The sequence below is a fragment of the Cervus elaphus genome, chromosome X, assembly GCF_910594005.1.
Source record: "Cervus elaphus chromosome X, mCerEla1.1, whole genome shotgun sequence".
In the NCBI taxonomy this organism is placed as follows: domain Eukaryota; kingdom Metazoa; phylum Chordata; class Mammalia; order Artiodactyla; family Cervidae; genus Cervus; species Cervus elaphus.
The window spans coordinates 118,079,119-118,105,246 of NC_057848.1; the positions used below are offsets into that span (position 1 = coordinate 118,079,119).

Below are 26,128 nucleotides of genomic sequence, written 5' to 3' on the forward strand. Positions count from 1 at the left end.
ACGTGGACAACTAGGCAAATATATAAATAAAAAGGAGGCCTAGCACCGAGGGACATGGATGGACTCAGAGCAGGCAAATGAACCACTCTGGCAACATTGGGAAAATATATTGATTATCAGTGCTCTCTACAGAAAGAGTTACAACTTAAAAGGGGAAAATGATGGAATTAGTATTCACATATTGAGGTATGGGGAAGCCATTCTGGTCTATACATGATTTAATTTAAACTTTAGGCCAAACAAAACAGCCTGTTTGTGGCCTATTAAACATATATTGTACATCTGCTTTAATCATTAATACAATAAATAGTACAAAGGTACATTTTTATTATTATCATTGTAATATGTCTAGTAATTTTCAAATGTTTGTCCAGGTACTATGAACATTTATTGCCTTTCTTGTTCTGTACCTGTCCCTCCTCAAGATTGGGCAATATTAAAGAAAAGGGAGGGATTGAATGGAGCAAGACCATATGGTCCTTGCCTCCCACCATGTCCTCTGCCTGCCTTTTACCTGTGGAAAATTTTAGTCAAAGAATAAGTTTAATCAGAGAAGTGAGGAATGTGGAAACAAAGGAAAACAGTCAAAGGAGACTAAATAATAATAATGTAGTCATTAAGCATAGTCAAGGCCGTTTAGTTCTTTCTCAAGGGCTATAGATAATATTCTGAGCCATATCCTGTGAACTGTCTTACAGATACCAAAACACCAGGCGGAAAAGTTAAGTACAAGATGACCAGACTGCACCCAGGACATGAGCTGCCACAATTCCAAGAACTGACTACAAAGAAATGGGAACAAGTGCATCCCAGAACTAAAGACAACCTGTACCTACAACAACCAAGATGATGCTAGTCAGACAACTGATAAACAATTGAAGATGACTGTTAGAGATGACCATGCTCTTCCTGCATGTAACCCCCCCACACTCTGACTATAAATGGTCTCAGCCCCTGCTTGTCAGGGGGAAGAGGGGAAGTCGGTCTTTGGATAGATGTCTGCCACCCTCCCCCACAGTTGCTGGCATCTGAAATAAAGCAAACTTTCCTTTGCACCAATCTCACCTGTTTACTGGCTTTTGAGCAGCGAGCAGCTGGCCCCCCCGCCATGCATACCTTTTGGTAAAAATAGACCTCCTGCCCTCATGTCCCCTGTCACTTGTTTGTAGAAAACCCTTTGTCTCCTAAGCCTTTCCCCACTTCCAAAGAGCAATTTAATCAGAGAGGTGACAACATGCAGAAATAAAGGAAAACAATTCAAAAATAAGTCAAAGAAGACAAAACAAACATAGTTTAGCCATAAAACAAAGTCAAAGACCTTTAGTTAGTCCTCAAGGGCCATAGATAATATTCTGAGCTGTATCCTTGAGCTGTTTTGTGTATACTAAAACCTCTAGCAGTTGGAGGAAGTTAGCTGCATTCTGATGACCAGCACATAGACCCCAGAGCAGTTGGAACCCAGATGGTTAATGAAAAGGCACAAAGGAAACAGGGCAGATGGAAGAGACATCAAGTGAACCTCTCAGGAACAGCCCTGCCTTACTATTTCTCTCACCTTCCATTATAAGCTGAAAGCAGCCTGAGGGGAAGTTGGTCTAGTAAAAATGTGGAGACAAATTTCAGAATGCAGCAGCTGGTGCCCTCAGACAATTAAGCTAAGCTCCCTGCCCTCAGATTCCTGAGATGCATTTCCTAATGGCACTCACACTGTTACTTCTGCCTAGAAAACTCTTCCCCCATCTTAGTTAACTTCTCCTATTCCTTCTGCTCTGAGATGCCTAGCACTTCAGGCTAGTTCCTCCGACTTCCTTAAGAAGACAAATGTGGGCAAAGTCCCCTCATTCCCTGTAAACCAGGTAGTGCTTCAAAGTTTGCTATAACTATTTGTAGAAATGTCCACCTCTTCCAAGCCCATGGGAGTGCGATTTCAGCATTGTAACTCCAGTGCTTTGGACTGCAAGGAGATCAAACCTGTCAATTCTAAAGAAAATGAGCCCTGAGTATTCATTGAAAAGACTGTTGCTGAAGCTGAATCACCAAAACTTTGGCCATCAGATAGAAGAGCTGACTCCTTGGAAAAGACCCTGATGCTAGGAAAGCTTGAGGGCAAAAGGAAAGAGCATGCAGAGGATGAGATGGTTAAATAGCATCACTGACTCAATGGACATGAATTTGAGCAAATTCTGGGAGATAGTGAAGGACAGGGAAGCCTGGTGTGCTGCAGTCCATGGGGTCTCAAAGAATCAGACATGACTTTGCGACTGAACAACAACTCCAGTGCCCAACTCAGTGTTCTGGAGTTCGCAGCACATCCACTCCCTCTTCACAGGAGTCCAACTTTGATTCCAATGCCCGAAACTTTGTTCCTCTAGATATCCCTGGGCCCTGGGCCCTCTCCATCTTCAAGTATCTGCTCAAATGTCTCCTTCTCAATGAGGCTGCCCATAAACACCCCATGTAAACTTGCATACCCAGCAATCAGCACTGACAGTCCTCCTTACTTTCACTAGTTTTCTAGTACTACATTCCACACCACATCATTTGTTGGTTTATTAAATTCATTGCTTATTGCTGTCTCCCCCACTAAACTACAAACCAAACAAGGGTAGATTTTAGATTGTTTAGTTCACTTAGTGACAGTCACCACTGCTCTCCATACTTATGACTCTTCCAGGACCCAGCAACATCATGGTACTACTACACAATAATAAGATACTGTTGCCATGGCACACCAAGAGTATTATTTGGGGGAGTTATTAATCAGAATCACATCAGACCATACTTCTTCAATCCTAACATATCTGTTTGGTGTATATCCAACTGGGGAGTGGGGAATACAATTATTATAGCATGTGACATGGAGTTGTGGTGTATTCAAGTCCCAAGTGCTATTGATAGATATCAGGCATGTGTCTGGATCAGATGATTTGTAAGTTATTAATATTATGCTCATCCATCAGTGCTCCTGAAGGAAAACAATCTTTTGGGGGACAAGGATGTTTTCTGTTTTGTGAAGTGCTGTGCCCCACACATCCAGAACATTGTCTGGCACATAGTAGCCACTTAATAAATTGATGTAGATTGAATGGATTAGTCTGGCTCCCCATGAAACTAAAAAAATTTCCAGGGCAAGGACTCTAGTTTTTTTGAAACCCATTTTTGAGGACACTGCTGGATTCCTGCTAGTCATCACTGTGTGTTGACTCAATGAGTCAACTAATTTTCAGAATTCAGTCATTAAGTATCTCCTTCAGAGTGGTTACTTTCTCTGCAATCCACTAATGATGAAATATCAGATATAGAAAGTAAAAATAAATCCTGTTTAAAGTCAAGTAAAAAGAAAAAACCCTAGGAATAAAGTTAACCAATGAAGTGAAATTCCTATATGATGAAAACTATAAAACCCTGACAAAGGAAATTGAAGATGATTCATAGAAATGGAATCCTGTGCTATCCTTTGCTCTTGGATTGGAACAACTAATATTGTTAAAATGGATATACTCTTGAAAGCAATCTACAGATTTAATGTGATCCTTTTTAAAATACCCAGGACATTTTTCACAGAAATAAAACAAATAATCCTAAAATACATAAGGAATAACAACAACAACAACAACAAAAAAAACAACAACCCAGAATTGTCAAAGCAGTCTTGAGGAAAAAAGAACAAAGGTGTAGATATACCCCCCCACCCCAGGTTTCAGACTATACTACAAAGGTACAGTAATCAAAATAGTATGGTGTTGACACAAAAACAGGCATATAGATTAATGGAACAGAATAGAAAGCCCAGAAATAAACACACATACCTACATTCAATCAACCGATGACAAAGGAGGCAAGAATATGCAATGGAACAAAGACAGTCTGTTGAACAAGTGGTTCTGGGAAAGCCGGACACCTACATGTAAATAGTGAAATTGGAATACTCCATACACAAATATAAGTGAAAAATTTCAGGGGTGGTCCTAAGATGGGCAGAGGAATAGGACGGGGAGACCACTGCCCCCTCCCCCGCCCCACAAATTCATCGAAAGAACATTTGAACACTGAGAAAATTCCACAAAACAACTTCTGAATGCTGGCAGAGCACATCAGGCACCCAGAAAGGCAGACCATTGTCTTCAAAAGGAGGTAGGACAAAATATAAAAGATAAAAAGAGAGTCAAAAGAGGTAGGGATGGAGATCCGTCCCAGGAAGGGAGTCTTAAAAAAGAGAGAAATTTCCAAAGACCAGGAAACACTCTCACCGGCAGGTCTGTGGTGAGTCTTGGAATCTCAGAGGGCAACATAACCAGGAGGAAAAATAAATAAATAAATAAATAAATAATTAAAACTCACAGATTACATGCCTAAAGGCAACTCCCAGCGGAGAAGCAGCCCAGACACTCGCATCTGACACTAGCAAGCAGGGGCTGGACAGGGAGGCGCAGGTTGCATTGCTTAGGGTAAGGACCAGGCCTAAATGCCCCGAGGGCAATCTGAGGGAACTAACGTGAGATAGCAACCCAGACTGTGGCATAGCCAGAGAGAGAGAGAGCGAGAACTATCTGGTGAAAAGCCCTAACCTAAGACACTGCCAGGCCCGCTCACAGAACAAAGGACTGAGCAGAGCTAGCCAGCTGCAGACTGGCCCATCCCCCGCTGGAGACAGGCAGGTGAGGGCAGCCAGAGCCAGAAGCTGGCAATCATGGCCCCAGAGAGGCATCCTCTACTAAACTGCAAGCAGGCTTCATTGCTAACCAAGACTTCTTGGGATTCTGGGTGGTTGACATCCGCTCCTCAGAAGAGACACACGGCACACCTGAGAAGGTGCACCCATTGTACACACAGAAAACCGAGCGGCTACAATGGGGGAGGCGATAAGACGCAGCCCCCAACTGGGGGTGACTGCGCTCGCCAAACACCATCTGAACTGCTCGGACCTGGGAAGAGCACAAAACGCAGGCCCAACCGAGTCTGTGCCTTTGTGGAGTACCCGAGAACCTGAACTTGAGCAGCTTAGACCTGGGAAGTGCATGCAACGCAAGGCCCACCTCAGACAGTTCCTGGCAGAGCAACCTAAAGCCTGAGAAGTGTAGACCATGAAAGCACACAGGCCAAGAGTGGGGGCAAACCCAGTGAGGCTGAAACACTGAGAGCACTCCGCACACACGCCAGTGATATTTGTCTGCAGTGTTCCTCCTTTCTCACAGCACGACTGAACAAGTGAGTCTAAAAAGGTGACCACCACTGCCCCCTTGTGTCAGGGCAGAAATTAGACACTGAAGAGACCAGCAAACAGAAGAAGCTAAAATAAACAGAGGGAAACACTTTGGAAGTGACAGGTGTAATAGATTAAAACCCTGTAGTTAGCACCGACTACACAGGAAGGGGCCTACAGATCTTGAGAAGTATAAACTGGATCAACGAACTATCTGAAAATGAACTGACCCCACATTGTCCACAACAGCTCCAGAGAAAGTCCTAGATATATTTTTACTATTATCACTTCTAAAATTAACAAAAAAATTATTTTTAAGTCCTCTATTACTCCTTTAATTTTCATTTTTATAACCTACTATCACCTTGCAAAAAAAAAGACTATTTTTAAAGCAAACTTCATGTATATATTTTATAATTTTTGTGACTTTGTTTTGTTTTTTTAATACTGTATTTTTGAGAATCTAACCTCTACTCTAGATTTTTTAATCTTTGCTTTTCGGTATTTGTTATCAATTTTGTACCTTTAAGAACCCTATCTTCAATACCCATTTTTACGTGGGACCGAGATTACTGGCTTGACTGCTCTCTCTCCCTTTGGACTCTTCTTTTTCATCACCAGGTCACCTCTATCTCCCCCCTCCCCCATCTCTTCTCTACCCAACTCTGTGAAGCTCTTCGTGTGTTCTGGGCTGTGGAGAACACTTAGGGAACTGATTACTGGCTGGATCTGTCTCTCTCCTTTTGATTCTCCCTTTTCTCCTCCTGGCCACCTCTGTCTCCTTCCTCCCTCTTCTCTTCTCTGTGTAACTTTGTGAACATCTCTGGGGGGTCCAGACTGTGGAGAGCACATAGGGAAGTGATTACTGGCTAGCTTGCTCTCTCAACTTTTGATTCCCCCTCTTCTCCTGGTCACCTCTATCTCCTTCCTCCCTCTTCTCTTCTCCATGTAACTCTGGGAACCTCTCCAGTTGTCCCTTGCTGTGGAGAAACTTTTCATCATTAATGTAGAAGTTTTATCATCAGTGCTATATAGATGGAGAAGTCTTGAGGCTACTGTTAGAATAAGACTGAAAACCAGAGGCAGGAGGCTTAAGTCCAAAACCTGAGAACACCAGAAAACTCCTGACTCCAGGGAACATTAATTGGTAAGAGCTCATCAAAAGCCTCCATACCTACACTGAAACCAAGCAACATCCAAAAGCCAACAAATTCCAGAGCAAGATATACCAGGCAAATTCTCCAGCAACACAGGAACATAGTCCTGAGCTTCAATATACAGGCTGCCCAAAGTCACACCAAACCCACTGACATCTCAAAACTCACTACTGGACACCTCATTGCACTCCAGAGAGAAGAAATCCAGCTCCACCCACCAGAACACGGACACAAGCTTCCCTAACCAGGAGACTTTGACAAGCCACCCGTCCAACCCCACCCATAGCGAGGAACCTCCACGAGAAAAAGGAACCACAAACTGCCAGAATACAGAAAGGCCACCCCAAACACAGCAATATAAACAAGAAGAAAAGGCAGAGAAATACTCAGCAAGTAAAGGAACAGAATAAATGTCCACCAAACAAAACAAAAGAGGAAGAGATAGGGAATCTAACTGATAAAGAATTCCAAATAATGATAGTGAAAATGATCCAAAATCTTGATAACAAAATGGAGTTACATATAAATAGCCTGGAGACAAGGATTGAGACGGTGCAAGAAATGTTTAACAAAGACCTAGAAGAAATAAAAAAGAGTCAATATATAATGACTAATGCCATAAATGAGATCAAAAACACTCTGGAGGGAACCAACAGTAGAATAACAGAAGGAGAAGATAGGATAAGTGAGGTAGAAGGCAGAATGGTAGAAATAAATGAAGCAGAGAGGAAAAAAAGAAAAAAGAATTAAAAGAAATGAGGACAACCTCAGAGAATTAATATAGTGAAATGAGTATACTATCCAAAGCAATCTATGGATTCAATGCAATCCCTATCAAGCTACCAACAGTATGTTTCAGAGAACTAGGACAAATATTTTCACAATAGGTATGGAAATACAAAAAACCTCTAATAGCCAAAGAAATCTTGAGAAAGAAGAATGGAACTGGAGGAATCAGCCTGCCTGACTTCACGCTGTACTACAAAGCCACAGTCATCAAGACAGTATGGTACTGGCACAAAGACAGAAATATAGATCAGTGGAACAAAATAGAAAGCCCAGAGATAAATCCACGAGCCTATGGACACCTTATCTTTGACAAAGGAGGCAAGAATATACAATGGAGAAAAGACAATTTCTTTAACAAGTGGTGCTGAGAAAACTGGTCAACCATTTGTAAAAGAATGAAACTAGAACACTTTCTAACACCATACACACACACAAAAGGAAACTCAACATGGATTAAAGATCTAAACGTAAGGCCAGAAACTATTAAACTCCTAGAGGAAAACACAGGCAAAACAGTCTCCGACATAAACCACATCAGGATCCTCTATGACCCACCTCCCAGAATATTGGAAATAAAAGCAAAACTAAACAAATGGGACCTAATTAAAATTAAAAGCTTCTGCACAACAAAGGAAACTATAAGCAAGGTGAAAAGACAGCCTTCAGAATAGGAGAAAATAATAGCAAATGAAACAACAGACAAAGAATTAATGTCAAAAATATACAAGCAACTCCTGCAGCTCAATTCCAGAAAAATAAAAGACCCAATCAAAAAGTGGGCCAAAGAACTAAACAGACATTTCTCCAAAGAAGACAGACAGATGGCTAACAAACACATGAAAAATGCTCAACATCATTCATTATCAGAGAAGTGCAAATCAAAACCACAACGAGGTACCATTTCACACCAGACAGAATGGCTACTATCCAAAAGTCTACAAGCAATAAATGCTGGAGAGGGTGTGGAGAAAAGGGAATCTTCTTATACTGTTGGTGGGAATGCAAACTAGTACAGCCACTGTGGAGAACAGTGTGGAGATTCCTTAAAAAACTGGAAATAGAACTGCCATATGACCCAGCAACCCCACTGCTGGGCATACACACTGAGGAAACCAGATCTGAAAGAGACACGTGCACCCCAATGTTCATCGCAGCACTGTTTACAATAGCCAGGACATGGAAGCAACATAGATGTCCATCAGCAGATGAATGGACAAGAAAGCTTGGAATGGAAGCTTTCTTCCATTCTATATAGAATGGAATATTACTCAGCCATTAAAAACAATACATTTGAATCAGTTCTAAAGAGGTGGATGAAACTGGAGCCTATTATACAGAGTTAAGTAAGCCAGAAAGAAAAACACCAATACAGTATACGAATGTGTATGTATGGAATTTAGAAAGACGGTAAGGATAACCCTGTATGTGAGACAGCAAAAGAGACACAGATGTATAGAACAGTCTTTTGGACTCTGTGGGAGAGGGCGAGGGTGGGATGATATGGGAGAATGGCATTGAAGCATGTAAATTATATATGAAACGAATTGCCAGTCCAGGATCGATGCATGATACACGGTGCTGCGGGCTGGTGCACTGGGATGACCCAGAGGGATGGGATGGGGACGGAGGTGGGAGGGGGGTTCAGGATGGGGAACACATGTACACCCATGGCGGATTCAAGTCAATGTATGGCAAAACCAATACAATATTGTAAAGTAAAATAAATAAATAAATCAATTCTAAAAAAAAAAACAGTTAAAGATAAAAATGCTTTACAATCTGTTATCAAAAGTTGATCAATATTTTAAGGAAATTTTGTCCTCTTAATACAGGAAGAAACTAAATTCAAGTTCCCACCATTTTATTTTTAATGTTAAAACTCAATTAAATTTATTCTAATTTTAGTTCTGGTCACATGCAAAATATCTTTGTAAAGATTTTTTTCTTTCCCTAGAGCCTTCTACAACTTTCAATATCCATATTAATTTGTTCCTTATTTACTTTCCTATTCAGAAATAACCAGGTTTAAGACAAAATTACTTCCTTTTCCTGTAACAAAATATTTTTTTTATTTCTCAGATCTTCTTTTACTGAAAAAAGCACATACATCATACTTTCCTTGTTTATTGAAATGTTTTCCTTATTATTTCTAGTAACTTTAGTAACATATTTCAATTAAAATCCTCCTCTTAGAAATCTTAATTTTCAGTGAAAACTAAAAAGTAATCAATTATGAACAGTCTTTTACATTAGCATTCTACAGATTGGCAAACTTATAAATACCAATATTTTCTAAAAACATGTGCTTTTTTACAGAAAATCTCTTATCATGGTACCAAACATATTTATTAATAATCCTAAATATCTTTGGTTTTCTCTAAAATGAAGCCAATGTTCAGTAATTAATGTTTCAGTATCCTTTTATTTTGGAATAACCTAGATATTCAATAAACTTCCAGCATTTAACTTAATTTAGCAAGACTCTACAGTTTGAAATTATCAAATATCTGGAGAGACCATTTTTAAGTAGATTTTATTTTTGGCCACACCACACAGCTTGCAGGTTATTAGTGCCTCTACCTGGTATTGAACTTGAGCCCTGGCAGTGAGAGTGCTGAGTCCTAACCACTGGACTGCCAGGGAATCCTCAAGTAGACATTCTTAAAACATAATTATTCCTAAAGAGTTTACTTAAAAGCTCTTATCAAATTTACACTTCATTTACTTATAAAGAATTTCATCATGCCAAGTTATTTATCCTGCTGACAAATTTGCAACAAGTATAAAAACATCTTGTTTGACAATACAATAAAAATATATCAACACAATGTTGATGACTCTAAAGACATGTCTGTATTAACTAAACCAATAAACTTAAACTAACTCTAATACCAAACGTTAATCTAATACTGAATATTATGCTGTCATTAAAAAGTTATATGAACATGGTCTCTCTCTCAAAATATTGTACTGCAATCACCTCTCATTATGGTGTGAAATGACAAAATGCCAACCTGATGAAATGAAGTGAGGTGAGTGACATAGGCATTGTGATATAGCATGGGCTAGGGAAAAATAAAGAAAAAAAAATACAGAATATTTCCAGTTCATGTGAACCTGAAATTCATTTGGATTAATTTCTTTTATATTTCTGAACGTTTATATAAACACTTAATTTCCTTTAAGCCAATAAAGAGGCACTCATCTACAATTTACCTTTGATAATACCCTCCAAAGATAAAGACATATATTTATGATGAACACATAGAGAAATAGGTGACAGACACAACCAGAGATCTCATAGCTTTATTTTAAAACTTAGTCATGAATCAAGCATTACAATATAAAATTCACTAGTTTATAAATAACAGTTGGAATAAGTTAAATTTAAAAGGGCTTCTTCTCTCCCTCTCCCCCCACCCTCCCCGTCTCAGGAATTAGAGATGGTCTAGATAAGCGTTCCTGAGAGCCTTGGCAGAACATTTATATCTCAAGGTACACGGAGAGAAAAGCAAGTTCTTCTAGAAGGACTCATTCCCTTAGGGTCAGAAATCAAAAATATGTTTATCAAGCCAGCTTTTTCAAACTTAACAACATATGCAATAAAGAGTCCCATTTTAGCCATTTTCAGGTCTAGATTTCCTTTAATTCCCAAGTTAAGTAAGTACTTGTAATTATATGTTTTGTAAGTACATAAACCTGACTGGGGTGTTCATTGGAGGCTGGCTTTCTGACACTGTTCATTTCTCTATTTTCCATTTTAAAGAGGCTATTTTCCATTTTAAAACTGAATTTGTTGGGTATAAAATTTATTTATGAAATTGTGTGGTGGGCCGATCTGCTGCTTGTGAGCTTAACTCCGCTAGGTGTCACCCTAGAGTAATTTTAGCTCTTTAACATGTCTTGATTTCTCCTTCAGGCCATCTAAAACCACCATGGGTCCTTGGATCATTGAATGGGCCAGTTTTTTTTTTTTAAAAGATCCATGGATGAGCAAGTCTTTAATTAATGAGTGGGTTTCCCTGTGGGACCATTGAATGATATGAAGATTCTGCCTCCATTACTCCTGTAAATTTCTCAGTTGCCTGAGAAAACCACAAAGTTCACATTTAATATCTTCTCTTTCATCCTGACAAATTCTGTTAAGGCAGCCAAATTGAGGAAACTAACCAGGTCAGCCTCTTTCCCAAACATTCAGCCCAGACATCTCAGTGTCTTTCAACTGAGCAAATTCCACTGTATTTCAACCTGATTCCTTCAGTATCTTCCAACTGAGGGGACAAGGTAAGATAGGATAGGGGCAGGGCACAAACATGCCTGAGTCTTGGGACATGACCATTTTCTTGTGCCACACTCTCTTTCCTGCAGCATCATTCCATAATGCTATAGTTCCAGTTATCTTAAATTTTATGTCACTTCTTTATTCATTACATTGTAATCAGATGTTTAACTATGCCTTCTAAGTCTTTTGTCATTTATAGTCAGTTATTTTTGTACTCGTTGGCTTCACTGAATATAATCAGTCTGATTTCAGTACTGACCATGTGGTGATGTCCATGTGTAGAGTCGTGTCCTGCGTTGTTGGAAGAGGGTGTTTGCTATGACCAGTGTGTTCTCATGACAAAACTCTATTAGCCTTTGTCCTGCATCATTTTGTACTCTGAGGCCAAACTTGTTACTCTAGATATCTCTTGACTTCCTACTTTTGCATTCCAATCCCCTGTGATGAAAAGGACATCTTTTTTGGGTGTTAGTTCTAGAAGGTCCTCATAGAACTGGTCAACTTCAGCTTCTTCAGAGTGAGTGACTGGGGCATAGACTTAGATTACTATGATGTTGAATGGTTTTGCCTTGGTAATAAATTGAGATCATTCTGTTGTTTTTGAGATTGCAACCAAGTACTGCATTTCAGACTCTTTTGTTGACTATGAGGGCTACTTCATTTATTCTAAGAGATTCTTACCCACAGTAGTAGATGTAATGGTCATCTGAATTATTAATAAATTCACCCATTCTCATCCATTTCAGTTCATTTATTTCTAAGATGCCAATGTTTACTCTTGCCATCTCCTGCTTGACCATGTCCAGTTTACCTTGATTCATGGACCTAACATTCCAGGTTACTATGCAATATTGTTCTTTACATCATTGGACTTTACATTCACTACCAGACACATCCAGCACTGAGCAACATTTCTGCTTTGACCTAGCCGCTTCTTTCTTTCTGTAGCTATTAGTAATTGCTCTCCACTCTTCCCCAGCAGGATATTGGACATCTTCTGACCTGGGGATCTCATCTTCCAGTATCATATCTTTTTGCCTTTTAATACTGTTCATGGGGTTCTTGTGGCAAGATTACTGGAGGGATTTCCCATTCCTTCCTCCAGTGGACCAAGTTTTGTCAGAACTCTTCATTATGACCCATCTGTCTTGGGTGACATCGCACAGTATGGTTCCTAGCATCATTGAATTCTTCACACCCCTTTGCTACAACAAGGCTGTGATCCATGAAGGGGAGAAGCTCTATGCAGTCAGCAAAAACAAGACTTGGAGCTGACTGTGGCTCAGATCATGAGCTCCTTATTGTAAAATTCAGGCTCAAATGGAAGAAAGTAGGGAAAACCACTAGGCTACTCAGGTATGACCTGAATCAAATCCCTTATGATTATACAGTGGAGGTAATGAACAGATTCAAGGGGCTAGATCTGGCAGACAGAGTGCCTGAAGAACTATGAACAGAAATTTACATCATTGTACAGGAGGCAGTGATCAGAATCACCCCAAGAAAAAAAATGCAAGAAGGCAAAGTTGTTGTCTGAGGAGACTTTACAAACAGCTGAGGAAAGAAGTGAACAGTAAGAGAGAAAGGGAAAGATATACCCAACTGAATGTAGAGTTCCAGACAGTAGCAAGGAGAGATAAGAAAGCCTGCTTAAATGAACAGTGCAAAGAAATAGAGGAAAACAATAGAATTGGAAAGACTAGAATCTCTTTTTAAAAAATTGGTGATATCAAGGGAACAGTTCTTGCAAAGATGGGCATGATAAAAACATAAATGGTAAGGACCTAACAAAAATAGAAGAGATGAAGAACAGGCAACAAGAATAAACAGACACACTATATTGAAAAGGTCTTAATGAGTTCCATAACCACAGTGGTGTGGTCACTCACCTAGAGTGAGATATCCTGGTGTGTGAAGTCAAGTGGGATTTAGGAAGCATTATTAGGAACAAAGCTAGTGAAGGTGATGGAGTTTCAGCTGAGTTATTTCAAATTCTAAGAGATGATACTGTTAAAGTGCTGTACTCAATATGTCAGCAAATTTGGAAAACTCAGCGGAGGCCACAAGACTGGAGAACATCAGTTTTCATTCCAATCCAAAGGAAGGGCAATGACAAAGAATGCTCAAACTACCATACAACTGTGCTCATTTCACATGCTAGCAAGGTTATGCTCAAAATCCTTCAAGCTAGGCTTCAGCAGTATGTGAACTGAGATATTCCACATGTATCAGTTCAGATCAGTCACTCAGTTGTGTCCAACTTTTTGTGACCCCATGGACTGCTGCACACCAGGCTTCCCAATCCTCCCCCAACTTGTGGAGCTTGCTCAAACTCACGTCCATCGAGTCGATGATGCCATCCAACCATCTCATCCTCTGTCATCCCCTTCTCCTGCCTTCAATCTTTTCCAGCATCAGGGTCTTTTCAAATGAGTCAGCTCTTCACATCAGGTGGCCAAAGTATTGGAGTTTCATCTTCAGCATCAGTCCTTCCAGTGAATATTCAGGGTTGATTTCCTTTAGGATTGAATGGTTGGATCTCCTTGCAGTCCAAGGGATTCTCAAGAGTCTTCTCCAACACCACAGTTCAAAAGCATCAGTTCTTCGGCACTCAGCTTTTTTTATAGTCCAACTCTCACATTCATACATGAATACTGGAAAACCCATAGCTTTGACTAGATGGACGGTTGTTGGCAAAGTAATGTCTCTGCTTTTTAATATGCTATACTAAGTGGGTCATAGCTTTTCTTCCAAGGAGCAAGTGTCTTTTAATTTCATGGCTGTAGTCACCATCTGCAGTGATTTTGAAGCCCCCCAAAATAAAGTCTGTCTTGGTTTCCATTGTTTCCCCATCTACTTGCCATGAAGTGATGTGACCAGGTGCCATGATCTTAGTTTTTGAATGTTGAGCTTTAAGCCAGCTTTTTCACTCTCCTCTTTCACTTTCATCAAGAGGCTCTTTAGTTCTTTTTCCCCTTCTGCCATAAGGGTAGTGTCATCTGCATATCTGAGGTTATTGATATTTTCCTGGCAAACTTGATTCCAGCTTGTGCTTCATTCAGCCTGGCATTTCACATGATATACTCTGCATATAAGCTAAATAAGCAGGGTGACAATATACAACCTTGACGTACTCCTTTCTTGATTTGGAACCCGTCTGTTTTTCCATGTCCAGTTTTAACTGTTGCTTCTTAATCTGTACACAGGTTTCTCATGAGGCAGGTAAGGTGGTCTGGTTCTCCCATCTCTTTAAGAATATTCCACAGTTTGTTGTGACCCACATAGTGAAAGGCTTTTGCATAGACAATAAAGCAGATGTAGATGTTTTTCTGGAACTCTCTTGCTTTTTCAATGATCCAACAGATGTTGGTATTTGACCTCTGGTTCTTCTGCCTTTTCTAAATCCAGTGCGAACATCTGGAAGTTCACAGTTCATGTACTGTTGAAGCCTGGCTTGGAGAATTTTGAGCTTTACTTTGCTAGCATGTAAGATGAGTTAAATAGTGCAGTAGTTTGAATATTCTTTGGCATTGCCTTCCTTTGGGATTGGAATGAAAACTGACCTTTTCTAGTCCTGTGGCCACTGCTGAGTTTTCCAAATTTGTTGGCATATTGAGTGCAGCACTTTCACAGCATCTTTTGAGTTGCAATAGCTCACCTGGAATTCCATCACCTCCACTAGCTTTGTTCGTAGTGATACTTCCTAAGGTCCACTTGAGTTCCCCTTCCAAGATGTCTGGCTCTAGATGAATGATCACACCATTGTGGTTATCTGGGTCATGAAGATCCTTTTTGTACAGTTCTTCTGTGTATTATTGCCACCTTTCCTTAATATCTTTGGCTTATGTTAGGTCCATACCATTTCTGTCCTTTATTATGCCCATCTTTGCATGAAATGTTCCCTTGGTATCTCTAATTTTCTTGAAGAGATCTCTAGTCTTTCCCATTCTGTTGTTTTCCTCTATTTCTTTGCTTTGATCACTGAGGAAGGCTTTCTTATCTCTCCTTGCTGTTCTTTGGAACTCTGCATTCAAATGGGTATCTTTCCTTTTCTCCTTTGCCTTTAGCTTCTCATCTTTTCTCAGCTATCTGTATGACCTTCTCAGACAACCATTTTCCTGTTTTGCATTTCTTTTTCTTGGGGGTGGTCTTGATCATTGCCTCCTGTACAATGTCATGAACCTCTGTCCATGGTTCTTTAGGCACACTGTCTATCAGATCTAATCCCTTGATTCTATTTGTCACTTCCACTGTATAATTGAAAGGGATTTGATTTTGTCATACCTGAATGTTCTAGTGGTTTCCCCTACTTTCTTCAATTTAAGTCTGAATTTGGCAATAAGGAGTTCATGATCTGAGTCACAGTCAGCTCCCTGTCTTGTTTTTGCTGACTGTATATAGCTTCTCCATCTTTGGTTTCAAAGAATATAATCAATCTGATTTCTGCATTGACCATCTGATGATGTCCATATGTAAAGTCTTCTCTTGTGTTGTTGGAATAATGTGTTTGCTATGACCAGTATGTTCTCTTGGCAAAACTCTGTTAGGCTTTGCCCTGCTTCATTCTGTACTCCAAGGCCAAATTTGCCTGTTACTCCAGGTATGTCTTGGAGTACACATGTCTTGGTAATGTCTTCCTACTTCTTCTTTCAAGTCCCCTATAATGAAAAGGACATCTTTTTTGGGTCTTAGTTCTAGAAGGTCTTATAGGTCTTCATTAAAGTGAAAGTGAAATCGCTCAGTCATGTCTGACTCTTTGCAACCCCATGGGCTGTAGTCTACCAGGCTCCTCCATCCATGAGATTTTCCAGGCAAGAGTACTGGTGTGGGTTGCCATTTCCTTCACCAAGGTCTTCATAGAGTCATTCAAATTCAGCTTCTTTAGCATTACTTTTGGGGTATAGACTTAGATTACTGTAGTATTGAGTGGTTTGCCTTGGAAACGAACAGAGATCATTCTGTCATTTTTGAGGTTGCACCCAAGTACTGCATTTGTACTCTTTTGTTGATTATGCTGTTTACTACATTTCTTCTAAGGAATTCTTTCCCATAGTAGTAGATATAATGGTCATCTGAGCTAAATTTGCCCATTCCAGTCCATTTTAGTTCACTGCTTCCTAAAATGTCGATATTCACTTTTGCCATCTCCTGTTTGGCCACTTCCAATTTACCTTGACTCATGGACCTAGCATTCCAGGTTCCTATGCAATATTGTTCTTTACACAATCAGACTTTACTCCCATCACCAGATACATCCACAACTGCGTGTTTTTTTTCCAAGAAGAGTGGAGAAATAACACCTCCAGATGTATAGGCCGGGTTTAGTAAAGGCAGAGGAATCAGAGATCAAATTGCCAACATTTGTTGTGTCATAGAGAAAGTAAGGGAACTCCAGAAAAACATCTGCTTCATTGACTATGCTAAAGTCTGACTGTGTGGTTCACAACAAACGGTGGAAAATTCTTAAAGAGATGGGATTACCAGACCACCTTGCCTATCTCCTGAGCAACCTGTATGCAGGGCAAGAAGCAACTGTTAGAACTGGCCATAGAATCACAGACTGGTTCAAAACTGGAAAAGCAGTATGACATGGCTGTATATTGTCACCCTGTTTATTTAACTTACAGGCAGAGAACATCATGTGAAATGCTGGGCTGGATGAAGCACAAGCTAGAATCAAGATTGCTGGGAGAAATCTCAACAGCCTCAGATATGCAAATGATACCACTCTAATGGCAGAAAGCAAAGAGGAACTAAAGAGCTTCTTGATGAGGCTGAAAGAGGAGAGTGAAAAGCTGGCTTAAAACTCAGCATCCAAAAAGTGAGATCATGGCATTTGTTCCCATCACTTCACAGCAAATAGAAGGGGATAAAGTGGAAACAGTGACAGATTTTCTTTCTTTGGGCTCCAAAATCACTGCGGACAGTAACTGTAGGCTTGAAATTAAAAGACACTTGCTCCTTGGAAGAAAAGTATGACAAACTTAGATGCTGTATGTATTAAAAAGCCAAGACATCACTTTGCTGACAAAGGTCCGTATAGTCAAAGCTATGGTTTTTCCAGTAGTCATGTATGAATGTGAGGGTTGGGCTGTAAAGAAGGCTGAGTGCTGAACAACTGATGGTCTCAAATTGTGGTTCTGGAGGAGACCCTTTTGTGTGCCTTGGACTCCAAGGAGATCAAACCAGTCAATCCTAAAGGAAATCAACCCTAAATATTCATTGGAAGGACTGATGCTGAAGTTGCAGCTCCAATACTTTGGCTACCTGATGTGAAGAGCTGACTCTTTGGAAAATACCCTGATGCTGGGAAAGACTGAAGGCAAAAAGTAGAAGTGGGTGGCAGACGGTGCAATGTTTAGATAGCATCACCAACTCAATAGACATGAATTTGAGCAAACTCCAGGAGACAGTGAAGGAGAGGGAAGCCTGGCGTGCTGTAATCCATGTGGTTGCAAAGAGTTGGGCAGGACTTAGTGACTGAGAAACAACAGCAACAACTGCTGTACTCTGATACTGTTACAAAAGAGCTTCATCTTCAAGAAGACACAGTAGAAGGCTACAGAAGCAGTTACAACAGTTGCACATCAGGATAATGGCTATGGGAAGATTCCAGGATTCTAGCCCATACCAACTAAAACAAGGCACTGTCATGCCCTTGCAGCCCTTAGATAAGGAATCCAGAGATTTTCACTCCCTGACAGGCAGAGTTGATGGCCCCATTTAGCACTGAAGCAGCTATAGAAGACAGACCACCCCACTTCTGCTTCCAATAAGATTATGGGAGTAAACTCTCTGAGGGGGGAATGAGATAGGAAGAGGGCAATGGCACAAACTCTAAAAGAATGACATAGCCCAAGAACATGACATAAACTTGTTAGAATAAGCTACATCCAAGATGGTGGATGAGTCAGCTTCCTCTAGACCTTGAGCCTTAGTATATGTTCATTGTAACACATCAGCAAGCTAAATGAGATACCCACAAGCACCATGACAGTTCCAAGACCAACCATAAAATATCAAAAAGTGAGTGGTGACCTAATTCCTGGAAAAACCAACCCCTCCTATCTCACAGGTGCCTGTCAGTGCATGTATATTCAGTTACTCAGTCATGTCCAACTCTTTGCCACCCCATGGACTGTAGCCCACCAGGCTCCTCTGTTCATGGAAATTTCCAGGCAGGAATACTGGAGTTGGTGGTCATTTTTTCCTCCAGGGGATCTGTCATAGACCACCAAATAAAACTCAGGATCATCAACTAAGAATTGGGAGATCCAAGAACCAGCAGAGACTCACCAAAATTTGCCTGGACTCTCCAGGCAGATGGACAGACATAAGAGACTTCTGTTGGTCCCAAGTTTCTAGGTCCTTACAGAGTTCAGGCAAAAGAGGGGTCTGCTCTGGCCCCCCTCTTTGGTTGTCAAAACTGTCAACAGGAAAAAAAAAAGCACAAGGTGAAAGCTGTGAGTTCAGTTTTATTTGGGCAGCTACTGAGGACTATAGCTGGGAGATACCCTCAGGTTTAGTAATTCTTCAAATGGAGTCACAAAACTCAGACAAACTATAATACCAATAGTTATGGCTTATTATAGCAAAATAATAATTAGAAGTGGCACAAGAGAGACCGGGCACACAATTCTAGTTGTCTGCTTCCAATGGATTTGTGCAGACAGTGCTTAGTTCCCCCAGCAAGGAAGTGTGACAACATGCATAGAGTATTGCCAACCAGGAAAATTCACCTGGACCTTCATGTCCAGGATATTTATTGGGTGTAGGTCACATAGGCACATCTCATAGCATGCATGACTGACCTGAGTCTCCATCCCTTCCATAGGTTATGCTTATACCATGTGACCCAAGGCCTCCACCATAAAGCATATTGTTAGAAAAGATTATCTGGTGTGGCCCAACAACCCTATGTAAACAAAGACACTCTTATCAGGCAGTATATTCTAAGGTCTTAGAGGTTACTACCTAGGAAAAGGGGAGGGCCAAACTTTCTTTAAAGTTTGTGAGTATGGACAAACCAGCCTTGCTAAGTTAATCCTATACTGTATACTTATCAAATATTTAAGATGAAACAAGGGTAATTTTGACCTTTGCAGGTGGTACAACAGTAAATAATCTGCCTGCCAATGCAGGAGACACAGGAGTCACAGGTTTGATCCCTGGGTGGGAGGAAATGGAAACCTACTCCAGTATTCTTGCCTGAAAAATCTCGTGGACAGTGGAGCCTGGCAGGCTACAGTCCATGGAGTGGCAAAGAGTTGGACATGACTGAGCGACTAAGCATGCACAAAAGAGTACTTTTGCATAATTTCTTCAAGAAAATAGAAGAGAGGGAACACTTTCCAAGTCATTTTATTAGGCCAGCATTATCTTAATACAAAAATGAGATAAGAACAATACAGGGAAAGAAAACTATGACCTAACACTGTGTTCATGGGCCAATAGATTAAATATAGTTAAGATTTTAATTTTCCCCAAATAAGTCTATAGACTTAATGCAATTTCAATAAAAATCTCAGCAAAAGTTTTTGTAGGTACAGATTAATTAATGATAAATTTAAGTGGAAAGGCAAAGGAAATAGAATAGCCAAAATAATTTTGATAAAAGACAAAATTGGAGGAAAAACATGGATTTTAAGAATTGCTATAATAATTTTAGAGTAATACTTTTGCCACCTGATGCAAAGAACTGACTCATTTGAAAAGACCCTGATGCTGGGAAAGATTGAAGGCAGGAGGAGGAGGGGACAACAGAGGATGAGAAGGTTGGATGGCATCACTGACTCAATGGACATGAGTTTGGGTAAACTCCAGGAGTTGGTAATGGACAGGGAGGCCTGGTGTGCTGCAGTCTATGGGGTCACAAAGAGTCAGACACGACTGAGCGACTGAACTGAACTGAACTGAATCTTGACAGTGTGGTATATAGCCAAGAGATAAACACACAGAGGAATAGACACAACTTTGTAAAATATCAATTTGCCATATTCATGAGGGCAATTCAACAGGGGAAAGGATAATCTTTTCAATAAACAGTGTTAGAAAAATTGGACATGCCTTAGAGATATGAAAGTGTATGATCACACAGACACCATGCACAAATGTTTATGGCAGCTCTATTTGTAATCATAAAAAGTGGAAATGACACAAATGTCCTTCAGTGAGTGAATGGATAAACAAACTGTGCTACATTCATATAATGGAATATTACTCAGCAATTAAAAATGAATTTACCAACTTGGATGAAACTCAGCGGCATTATGGTGAGTTGAAGAAGTCAGTCACAAAATATTACAGGCTGTATTACTCCATTTACATGACATCCTTGAAAAGACAAAAGTGTAGTGATGGAGCTCAGATGAATGGTTTCAGGCGCACAGGAATGGGAAAAGGGTGTGAGTATAAAGTGGCAGCAAAAGGGAGTAATTTGGATTAATGGAACAGTTCTGTGTGAACTGGTGGTAGTTATACAAATAAATGCATGTGTTAAAATCCATAGAACTGTACACCCTAAAATGTCAATTTCAGTGTATGATGACTAAAATAATTTGCTAAATTTTCCAATCAGGTGAGAAGCCTTCCTTTCTGTAAAACTTTAACACAAGTGTGTGTAGGCTCCTCTGTCCATGGGATCCTCTAGGCAAGAACACTGAAGTGGGTTGTCATTACCCTCTCCAGGGAAGTGTGTGTATGCCTAAGCATTAGTTTTGGTTGTTCTTAACCCATATATAGACTTATGTCACATGTACTCTTTTTTTTTCCCTTTTATTTTTATTAGTTGGAGGCTAATTACTTTACAATATTGTAGTGGTTTTTGCCATACATTGACATGAATCAGCCCGTACTGTTATATCTGATTTCTTTTATTTAACATAACATCTCTGTGTTAGTTCTTTATTTATCATAGCTATGTATTTTCCAAGGTATGAATATGAACTATTTATTCATTTGCCTGTTGTATAATTGGCTTGTTTCTAGATTTTTTACTATTAAGAATAGTTTTACTACATGAACATTCCTGCATCTCTCCCAGGTTTACATGTATGTGCAAGAATGCTCACCCCAGTCAGTATAAGATGAAAGTGAAAGTGAAAGCTGCTCAGTTATGTCCAACTCTTTGTGACCCCAAGGACTATACAGTCCATGGAATTCTCCAGGCCAGAATATGGAGTGGGTAGCCTTTCCCTTTTCCAGGGAATCTTCCTAACCCAGGGATTGAGCCCAGGTCTCTCACATTGCAGCCAGATTCTTTACCAGATGAGCCACAAGGGAAGCCCAAGAATACTGGAGTGGGTAGCCTATCTCTTCTCCAGTGGATCTTCCCGACCCAGGAATCGAACCGGGGTCTCCTGCATGGCAGGCAGATTCTTTACCAACTGAGCTATGAGGGAAGCCCAGTATAAGATGAAAAAACAGTAAATCAAACACTACCTAACCATCCAATAGAGAATGACTGAAAATACTCTGGCTCTCATAAATGATGGCACACCATCAAAATCACTTCAGAACCTGTGAGCCACTGTTTGGTAAGATCCAAGAGTGTTCCTCACCAGATGTGGTAATTATGACTAATGTCCCTAATGACTGCAGATGGGTCCCAGTAACCTTTGGGGCAGGGAGCTCCCTGAGTCTTGGCACTCCCAAGGGCAGAGATGAAGACAAAGGAAGGAGCCTGTGACACAGGTGACCGGCTGTCCCAGAGCACTCCAGGGAGGGCCTTACCAGGTCCTGGCCTGGGGTTCTGATATCAGAGCTTCCCCATCTGCCTGACTGAGCTTCCAGGAAGGCAGTCCCAGGCCAGGTCTGAGGTGGCCATGTTGGTCCTTCCCCAGCAGCTCTGACCCTCTCCTCCTCCTTTTGGGCAAATCTGCTCTCTCAACTCTTCAGATTCCCCTCCTTTCATGAACACTGCCTGCTTGCTGGGAGTGTATTAATAATTGTGCCCACTGTGCAGGTGAGGAGACAGGCCCAGAGAGGGCAGGGGCTGGGCCTGCGGACCCACAGCAGGTCAGCAGGCAGGTTGTCGGTTGTGGTCCTCACCCTGCAGCAGTGCATGTCCTCAGGCCACAAAGAGCTTTTCTGCTGCTTCCCCCCGCAGGTCTGTCTCCCCAGACTAGCAGCCCTGGTGCATCTACTTCCACCAGCCTGGAGTTTTAGACCCGGGCAGGGCTTCTAGACCAGGGGAAGGGGCTAGAGGGGTAGAGGCAGAGCTGGCAGCTGGCAAGTATCTGAATAGGGACTTGGGGGCCTTTTTTCTAAACCCCAGGCTCTGTTGGGCTTCCCCCAGTGCCTTCAGCATCCATGGCTGGCCTTCAGGCTGTAGCCCGATCTGCTCTAGGGTCCAGACCCCAGAGCCAGTTCTCATCTTGTGGGAATAATGCAAACTTTCAATGAGAAAAATAAAATTAAAAATATGAAAACTTCCTTTTAATCATGGAAATGAGCTTCTGGTAGGAGGAAGAAGAGCAGGAGGGAGAGGAAGAGGGAGGGGAAGGCCATCTGCAGAAGACCCTGAGCTTAGACCAGGATCCCCTGGGAATAAGAGGCAGAGCTGACCTTAGGCTGCCCCCAGCTGCCCACACACAGAGAGGGAAGCTGCAAGGAACACCCAGGCCTGGGGCTCAAACACCCAGAGGCCTGTGACCTTCTCAGGTGTGAATGTTTAGTCTCTGTCCCTCCTCTGTGTTCTCTGACACTTCCCCAGTCTTGGAGATGAGACGCCCCTGCTAGCAAAGTATTGCTGTAATGAGGACAATTGGTGGCTGAGCTATGACTGGTCACGCCAAGACCTCCTGTGGGGCCAAAGCTTCAGGCGGGCTTCCATGAATGAAGACAAAAGGCTGATTTAACCTAGCAGGATCCTTGGGTTTGGACCTGGACTCATCCTGCATCACAGACATCCAGAACAGGAAGTGGGGAGGTTATAGGAGGTGGTCCAGTAACAGTCAAGCTAAAGGCAGAGAGCTCAGGACAGAGAGAGAGAGGCCACTGTGAGATCAAGATACTGGGCCTAGTAATGAGAAGAAGGAAGGAGAGGAAGATCAGGAAGTCTACTTTATCTGAGAGAAGGGTGTGACTGAAACTTAAACCATTGCTTTAAAAAAAAAATCCACAGCTACAGGAGAAAAAAATGGCCTATCAAGTAATAAACCCATTTTAAACTCCTCTCTTCTTGATGTGAGGGATCAAATCTCACAAGGTTTATTTGACTCCCTGTCTCTCTGATAAGATCACGAAGGCAGACTATAGTCCACAATGACTTACATGTTTTAGAGTTATTTCTATTGCTTAAGTAGTATTCATTGTCATTTACTAGACCATAGTTCTGGGGAGAAAAACAGAAAGGATATTGACTCTGTACAAAACTAGTCATCCCATCAAAATGTGATGATCTGGTTTGAATGCCTGTCAGAGAGCTCTACAGAAAACAAGTTAGTCAAAATAAACCATTTTGTGTCATGAAAGTAAAGATACACATCTAAACCCTAACATAATTTGTACATAACTTAATGATGCTCTAGTTCCTATGGAGCAGGTGTGAGAATGCTCTTCATATCATCTCACAAAGGAGCACCTGTGCACAAGGACTGGCATCTCAAATATCTAAGCTAAGAGCAGAAGCAACAGCATGCCAGTGTTCCCCATCGTGGGGAGGAATCTCTGATTCCCACTGTGGGGAGAGTGTATCACCTGCCTGCCTCTGAAAGAATTTCTGTCCTATGCCTGGTTTTAGATTTGGTTCAGTTATTCAGTCATATTATATCTTTCTTCCACCTTTCCATGATTTCTTTTAATTTCTCATCTTCAGTGGAAATGCCCTTGTTTTTAGGACACATTAATTTCAATCAATTCAATTATTTTTTTTTTTTACCAGTGGGGAGAAAAAGCATTTTTATAGACCTAAAATTGTCATTGGTGCATTTAGATTTTGGTGCAGGAAAATTTAAAATAACTCTACAATAATACAATGTTAATAGAAATTGGCCATGTATTGAGTCATCATTTAAACAGAAGTAATTTCTTGGTCAAATTAGTGAAACCTTAAAAAAAAGGATTGTCTCTAGAGAACATCATTTGAAAACAATGCTTTTTCAGACACATTCTGATACTCAGATTCACTTTATAACAGTTACAGATTAATTACATCTTTCTTACTAAAAAGCTGTCAGATTTCCATTTCTTCAGGAGATATTTTCAGCAGTGTGTTGTTCGATTCCACAGGTTAAGCTCTCTTCATTATTATTAAGAATTTCATACATACTAGAAAGACTGCCATTCATTGCTTTTTCGTCTTTCCAAAAAGACACAGGCAGACTTGAGAGACTAAAGCTAACGTCTTTAAAGGCATGCAACAAGAATATTCCCACAATGATTGTAAAGAAGCCACTCAGAGTACCAATGACATCATCAACAGGCATGTCTTGTCACTCCTTAAAAAGAATAGCTGAACAAGTTAAAACTGATGTTGCAAAGAACACGTAATATATTGGAGTCACGATAGAAGTGTTGAATATGTCCAGGGCCCTGTTCAGGTAATTAATCTGTATGCTCACACAGACTATAAGGCTCAGCAGCAGAATCCAGGTCAGGGGATGTCGTAGCACAGGTTTTCCAGCAAACAGCTCTTTGATAGCAATGCTCAGGCCTTTAGCACAGGAGACTGAAACTGCCCCAATTACAGGGCAGAGTGTGATATACACAAGAATGTTTGTCTGTCCATGGCGAGGTCCCACCACAAAAATTAATATCAAGGACACAATGACCACAAGTGTTGCAAAGACGACAAAACCCGAATCTCCAAGCTTGTGAGACATTTCATTTAAAGTCTCAACCTCCTCTCCTTTTGGAGCATGAATAACCATAACTGTAGATCCCAGAATACTTAACAAACATCCACTTTTTCCATGAAGATTAAGTCTTTTATTTAGAAAGTATGAAGAAAGAATGGCACTTACTAGGACACTGGGTGCTCCTAACGGAGTCACTAGGGTGGCTGGTGCAAAGGCATATGCAGCAAAGTTGGCCACCTCGCCAGGTCCCATTGACAACAGTCCAGCCCACCAAAACCATTCTTTGAGATATGCATGGCCACCTTGACCTGCTCTCATGGAGCCTTTTCTGGCAAGTCGAAGAAGGCCTTTTTTTTTTTTTTTCAAAATGAAACTCCCTCCAATGAAAATACTGGAACTCATAGCCAATCCCAGACCAATGTAAAAGTCATACTTTCCATGCCCCTGGCTCATTTCGCTTGTTACTTAAAAAGCTACTGTGAATCACATTAATCAAGAACAGAGAAACTGTTGGTGCTGGAGGTAGGATGATGCAGTCTTCAAATACAGCAATGAGTCCGAATCTGTTTCGAAGCGCAGAGAAGTTCCTCCGTGCTACGTAGGGACAACAATGAACACCCAGAAGGAGTGTTCCCAAAGCAGCAGCCAATGATATAGATCTGGTAATGTTCTGTTCCCACTCTGTATAACTGAAGGTCAATCACAGCCAGGAGAGCCGAAGCTGGCAGGTCTGCCGTGCGGCTTCCCCTCCGCTATCAGGCCCGGGTCATCTCCGCTCACACCCTGACACAGACCGCTCGGGCTACCCTCTTCTGAGCTTGCGTGGCCACTGCCTTCATCTCCGTCCAGTGGGAGGTGCGAGCATCCAGGGCTGCAGCCGTGCGCACCGCTTCCTCCA

General features: G+C 41.1%; 1 pseudogene; it reads right to left on the reverse strand.

Annotated features, from left to right (window-relative positions):
* Window positions 1–24,378: 24,378 nt before the first annotated feature.
* Window positions 24,379–25,840, reverse strand: LOC122689625 (annotated as a pseudogene).
* Between the last annotated feature and the right edge of the window lie 288 nt (window positions 25,841–26,128).